The sequence below is a fragment of the Falco biarmicus genome, chromosome 10 (assembly GCF_023638135.1).
Source record: "Falco biarmicus isolate bFalBia1 chromosome 10, bFalBia1.pri, whole genome shotgun sequence".
Classification (NCBI taxonomy): Eukaryota; Metazoa; Chordata; class Aves; order Falconiformes; family Falconidae; genus Falco; species Falco biarmicus.
In genome coordinates this window covers 36,391,072-36,397,953 of record NC_079297.1, presented here as the reverse complement: position 1 = coordinate 36,397,953, position 6,882 = coordinate 36,391,072, and the positions used below count along the sequence as shown (strand labels likewise).

The window sequence follows — 6,882 nt, the reverse complement described above, 5'->3', positions numbered from 1 at the left end:
AGCCCGCTCCGCTCGCTTCCTCCCTCTTACGGGGGAATGAGCTCAGCACGCCCCAGCGTCTCAGCCAAATCCCGCAGGGGTAATTTAATCGCATTCCTGCTCCGTCTGCCTCAGTTACCCCACTTGGACATGTTATGTCTCCGCGCATCCTGTTGTGGCATCCTCGGCATTCCCCACCGCGCTCCCAGCCACATCGCTGCTCCGCGTACGTCACTGCCCAGGACTCTGCCGGTGCACAGGCAAGCTGTCAGAGGCTGGGGTACACTCCCGGGATAGATAGGTAAAAGCTTGCTTGAATCTATTCAACCCAGGACTTCTCCGTTATGGCAGATTTGGGGTCGGGCGTGTGCCTGATCTTTGTCGCGGCACCACAGTGAGAGAAGGCGAGTTCAGATTTAGGATTGATTTTAGCGGATTGATGGGACCTACCAAGTGGGCAAATCCCTCCTCGTGAAGTTTGCTGTCAGAAGTTTAGTGGCAGTTTTAGAAAGAGCACAAAACTCATGAGTGCTGAAAGCCACCATAAAAATACCTCCTAATGAGCAAATTAACAGCAGATTCCCAGACCTCATCAGCCAGGTTCTGCATGCGACCCTAAATGATGGAAAAATCTATTTTAAGAATGTTCAGGGAACTTCTTAGGATGTGATTTTTGTAAAAAAAAAATTTTGGTGCACTGAATGTAATATATTTTGTGCACTGCTGCAAGTACAACCTCGGCTCAGTACCCAGAGTCCGGACACACAAGGTGCTGAAAGATGGTAGGTAGAGGTCTCTTTGGGGAAGTGTAAGAGATAAGAGTCCCTTCAGAAGCATCTGCTTTCAGCCAATATCAGTGTCTTGCCTCACGGGTGGAAATGTATTAACCACAAAAAGCTTGATTTTCAAGGCCCAACTGATCTGTATTCTTGTCCATTTAAATTTGTGGGTGAATGAGGGAGTGGTTCATGAATGACTGGGATAAGAGGTGGGAGATGATCAAAATAAGGGCATGGAACAAAGCGCAGATACCATCTATTATGTGATATCATTGCCCATCTTGCTGAAAAAGTCACACAGGCAAAATATATTATTATTATCATCACTAACTTGCAAGCCAGCAAATGTTTTTTCCATTAGAATTTCCAAACATCTTCAGAACTGTCTGCAAAATTTTCATCAGTTGTTGGCTTTTTGCTTGTGCAGTTGCATCTGGTCTCGGGGCCGCATCCTGCAGGCAGGGCTGAGTTGGTGGCCACGCTGTCTCCTCATCCCATCCTCACAGAGGACTCTGGTCCCGTCTTTGTGCTGCTGGAACAGATGCTGGGAGGCCTAGCGACATTTCATTAGCCTGGAAACATACAGGAACGTGCCGTGTTGCAGGCCACAGTGTTACTCCTTGGACTGCCTTACATCACTGCAAACGTAGACAACAGATTTTAAAAGTGGAGAAACAGTCAAATGGAGGGGACAGAGGAGGTCCAACTTAAACAAGGGAGGTACAGCTCAGCCCTAGCTAGCATGGACATCACTGAAGGTAGCCAGTGCATGAAGATTACCAAAAATATTGGGCAGCAAGAGGGGAGACCGCACTGTTCGGCTCCTCTTCCCTTCCGCCCTGCTCCTGTTTGTGCAGCCCCATAACGGCACGCCTATCTTGGCCTGCTGGACTTTTGACTTGTGCGTGTTTTGGGCGCTGAGTTCAGAACCCAAAATTAGAATGAGGATGAAAAGAAAACAATTTTCCGACACAGCTTAGGTGGAATGAAAGTGCTTCTGCACCCCTGCCTGACACTCCACCTGGGGGGAGCACCCACTGGGTCACAGCTCCCCTGTCCCAGTGTGCACCCACTCTGCCCTGTGATGTTGAGGGTCCAAAAGCCCACAGGGAACCCTCGCTGTGGAGATTATCTGCTTCCAAACACCCCCATTCCAAAGCCACGGTGGATGCCATCCCCTCACTGACACGGCTGTGCCCCTGCGCAGTGTGCAGCTTTCTGCTGCTCGCTCTCCAGCCAGTGCTGCTTACTGCTGGCACAGGTGCTCCTCACCAAGGGCAGCAATTAATTATTGCTTGTACAGCAGAGCAGGGACCCAGCCCCACCATGCACACCGAGAGAAGCAGATCCCAGCCCTGCTCCTGGCCACGCTGAGCAGCTGGGAGACCTGGGGGAGTGGGGGGAGAAGCAAGCAAGCTAGAGGTGGGCAGAATAACCTGCTCCCAAACCCACTGTGAGATGTTCAGCCTCAGAAATAGGCCAATTTGGACAGTCCCAGAGCTGTAAAGTGCAGGAGGGGAATGGCTCACCTGCAGCGTGGGCTTGCCAGCCTTCACGGTGTTACCCCAGCAAAGCCCTCCAGGCTGGGAGGAGCTGGCCGCAGGGGACCTCACAGCACCCAAGGAGGGGAGTTGGTGGGGATAGGGGACCTGGGAGAAGCACCGCCTCAGCTTCCAACTAGTTGTCAGGGCTTAAGAGCAGCAGGTCATTGCTGAGAACTTCATTCATACCTTGAAAGCATCCTGTGGTCCAAGCTGAGCATCAGAAGCTATGCCACAAGCTGAGCCAGAAAAGGGGATTTTTCGCAGGAAGGAAGAACCGAAGTCCATCTGCCCATCCCATCTACTGCTTCCAAATGAGCTGGCTTGTGAGAACCCGCAGCGTTCACCAGAACCTGGGAACCAGTCACCCCAGGCACCTCCAGCATTTCTGTCCCCAGCCCCAGGAACACCAGCTCCGTTTTCACTGCAGCAACTTCTCAGCACACTCTCAGGACGGGAGGGCTGGTTTGGATTTACTAAACCCAACGCTACATGTCTCTTACATGTGCAAGTCAAGCTCTCTAGGGCTTCACATGCCATTTGTTGTTCCAGACCATGCTGATGTTGACAATTCCTTGCTAATAACGTACCCTCAGTCTCCTCAAGCAGCTAGCTCATTTGGGAATGGGGAAGGATTTTTTTTTTTACTAAAATCCCTCTTGTACCAAAGGGAAATGACCGCTTTCTCTGGGCAGCACGTGAATAATCCCAAGCAAGTGGAGCTCAGGCTTGGCAGCATGACCTCTAGGGTAGTATCTTCATAAAAGCAAATGTGAAGGTGTCCTCCTGCCCCATTATGCAGTGCAGAGAGAGTGGGATGGGTCTTTTGTGGGCCCTTGAGGGAGCATCCTTGCTGTGACCTTTAAACCTGGTCAGTTTTGCAGCTGAGGAAATAACTGCAGGGGCTGAAGGGAGGGAAACGGAGAGCAGACATGCACGAGGCTTCATTTTTGCAATGATGGCGGAAGACTTGCAAGTGTGGAAGGGAATGAAGATGCCTGGGGTGCTGCGTGGCTGGTTTCACTGCTCTCACGTGGGTTGTCATAGGTGATGGATGTAGCAGTAGTGGTTGCCAAGAGTTCCCAGGGTCTCTTCTGCCCATGGCTCCCCAGGATGGAGGTGAGAAACTGTCGAAGGGCTCAGCAGAAGCTGTTGCTGAGGAGCTCAAACTGGACCCAGCAGTATGATGTGGCAGGGACTGTCCTCCTTTCTCATCTTTTCAACCTGCAAACTCCTAGGAGCCGGCTGGGGCTGGGGACTCGTGCAGATGGAGAAGGCTGTAAGAACTGCGTGGACCTTCCTGACCTGGGCTCCAGCAGCTCTGGTTTTCTTCATGTTAAAAACTCTAGAACAGAAAACACATGGTCCCACATTTGTATTACATGAGTAGCACTGGAGCAATCGGTGTGGAGCTTTGGGGAAGGGGAGGGACGCATCGGCACAGCTTAGTCTGAGATCTGTTTGATGTGCTCTGTTATTGTAAATCTAGCAAGCTATGTGTAATGGCCAAGTTAGCTTTACCACAGGATACTTTGAAAATAATAGGCAGTTCAGAGGTGATGCCAGCTTTACATTAAACTTAAACATATACTGAATATCTGTGGCATGAACAGAAGCATCAGGGCACCAAGGAGGAAACACCAAGCCCTCCCAGGGCAGGGAATTAGAGAATTGAGATGTGCATTGCATATCCCTCATTTAAGTTACCAAGTGTGAGATATGAGAGGTTGGATGCGTGGAGGCTGTCAGCCTCTGGGACTGGGACTGGGGCCATCCCAAGCCATGCCGACGATGCATAAAGAGCTACAAAAAAAGCTAAACAGGAAAGCTGAAATTTCTATGACTCACGCTTGGTATCAAAATGAGTGGTTACACTTTGCTGATAATCTCGTGGTACCTCATTTCCCCCACCACGAAATTAGGGTGATGGTTTGCTCTTATCTCCCAGGTAAGCCACAAAGATATATTCATTAAAACCTGGGTAACATTTGTTAAGGATGCAGACACTGGGGTGAGACCATCACAGAAACACCCAGAAACTAAAGCCTAAGACAATATTTTCTAAGTAGGAGACATCCATCTTGTGACAATGTTTAGTTACAGTGACTTTGATCTCTGCCAAGCCAGTCACGCCACTTAATCATCGCGGTTGATGGATGCTGGGGCAGCATGGCCGCAATTGCTCATTGTCAGGCTGATACAGAGGTCACGGGCTTTGCTAAGCTTTGGATCAAAATCCAAAACAGCCCCTGTCACGTCTGTCAGGTTTAGAAGAATAATAAATTCACTAATTTAGCTTTGGTGTTGGGTAGTAGCTGGTGCCACCTTTATCTGTTACTCCTGAGAAAATAAACCCAGCACCACCATCCCCATCGCAGCACGATGATGCTGCAACATGCTGTTAATCTTCACAATGTGAGACAAAGGCTTGGGGGGAGGTGAGGGAGGGCACGAATTTGTGGGATGACTCAAAGGCTCTGCAACACCTCCCTTGCCAGACTAGGGATGGATTTGTGGAAGTGGCTGTGTGCCCCTGAGCTTTGTGAGGGGTGGAGATGCTGGTGAACCAGACTCTGGATGCTTGCCGTAGCCTGCCACAGCTGTGGCTCAGTGGTGAGGACACTGTTATTGCAATGACAGAAAAAAGGCATCACCATACTGCGGCTCACCCTTAATCCTTTAAAAATCAGTGTGAAATTTCCAGCATTATAACTCTCCTAGATAGTTCAAGGAAGGTGCAAGAAGTAGGCACAGATAAACTATCTCTGATCTTAGCTTTTAATACCATAATATCTTTTTTTTTAAAAAAAACTCCCTTTCCCAATTTTTGTTAACATTTGCTGTCACTAACTTGTTGCCACCACGGTTTCCTACACTCCCCCAGCCCCCTTCCCTTTTGAATCTAGCTGTATTTGTGGAGGAGCCCAAGGCAATTGCTGACCCACACCGCATGTCCAGAGGGACAGAGAGGGGTGAGGATGCAGCGGGAGGAGGAGCAGCTGGGACGGGGGAGATGGCAGGTGGGGGCTGACGAGAAGGTACAAGCCCGGCAGAGACGGAGGGAGCACTGTGGACTTTATTCTCTGCCTGCAGGAACATCAACATTGAAATCTCTGCTCGGATCTGGATTTGTTGACACAAAATCCACTGCCTGAACGCGGGGGGTTGGAAGCAGTTTACCTGTTACGTTCCCAGCGCTATCTCCGGAACATAACTCCACAGGCTGGAGCAGTTGTAGTATATCTGCTGGTCTCTTATCTAATGTGTAACCTCCTGGACTGAAGACATAATGTACTGTCTATCCTTTCTGTGATAAAAATAAAGCATATAAAAACACACACACACACACATACACACACACACACACACAATCCCAGGCCAAAAACTCCCTGAGGGGAACACACTGTGACTAGATAAGAAGGTACTGGCTGGCACGTAGTTACCTCTCTGCTTTCTAACTGGGACACTCAGGGAAAGGGTGGGGTTGGGGCTGGTAGGGGGCCACAGGGGGCAAGGGGGGAGAGAGAACCACCATGGGACGGATGGCAAGGGAAGAAAAAGCACAGCAGAGAATGGTTCAAGGAAAAAAGCCAAAAGCAGATCGGACTTACTCAAGGCTTTCGGAGCCCTGCCAGTCAGCCTTAAAATCTGACCCTTCTGGGGCTGTGGGCAGCAAACCCTGCTAGTGCTGCCCTGAGGGACCGAATAGGGGGTCTCTGGGGCTCAGAGCTTCTACACAAAATAAAAACAACTCCTGGAAAACTCCTGGAGGGTCGGCATGCGTGTCACATGTGACGCCATGTCTTCCTGGTGCTCGATCCACCACACTCCCTGAAGGTCAACCTTCCTGGTGGGACCAGTCCTGTCTCTTCTAGGGGGTGATTTTTCCATCTCTCCTTTGCCACTGATTCCCTTCAGTGGTCCTGGGCAAATTTCCTCATTACCCTATTGCAACTTCTTCTGACAAATGACGGGTGGGACTTGCACCACCTCCTGGGCATGTGGGGAGACCCTTCTGCCAGGTCCTGAGAGCCACGTCCAAGATGTCAGAGGCTGGTGGGACTTGAGAAAGGAGAAGGAAAGAAGAGCTTTGAAGGAAAGGTGGCAGGGAAAGAGAAAGGAAACCAGAGGTTCAGCACCTCTACGAACCAAGCCTTGCTGGAGCTTCTGAGCCCAGCTTAGCATCCAGGGACACCAAATGCAAACCAACTGCTCAGTTTTTCACATGCTCTGGGTTCTCTTTGTATATCCAAAGCAATATAATGGACAAGGGAGAACTGCAATTGTAATCAACACTTACAGCGAGTATTTAACACAGGAAATTAACTAAAAAGATATGCCACACCAGTGCTTCCTATCAACACCTTCTGCTGGCCCCATGGTTTGGCAACAAGCAAGGAAGCGGCAGTCCCCATGCCATGCTCTTGTACCACTCTGCATCCAGCAAACCCCCCAAACTCCTGCCTTCCTCAACATTTCTTACCCTTGAGCACCATTAGAGAGAGCAATTCTTAGAAGTCCAGCAGCTTGATTAAATTTTTGCTTTATCTTGCTTTTGGACATGAGGTGATAACCTGGGTTGT

General features: G+C 49.9%; 1 long non-coding RNA gene across 1 annotated transcript; it reads left to right on the top strand.

Moving 5' to 3' along the window:
• The first annotated feature begins 200 nt into the window (after positions 1-200).
• LOC130155760 (uncharacterized) lies at positions 201-5,637 on the top strand. Its single transcript, XR_008824218.1, has 2 exons — positions 201-280; positions 5,184-5,637. It is a non-coding gene; the product is annotated as an uncharacterized LOC130155760 (long non-coding RNA).
• Positions 5,638-6,882: the final 1,245 nt, after the last annotated feature.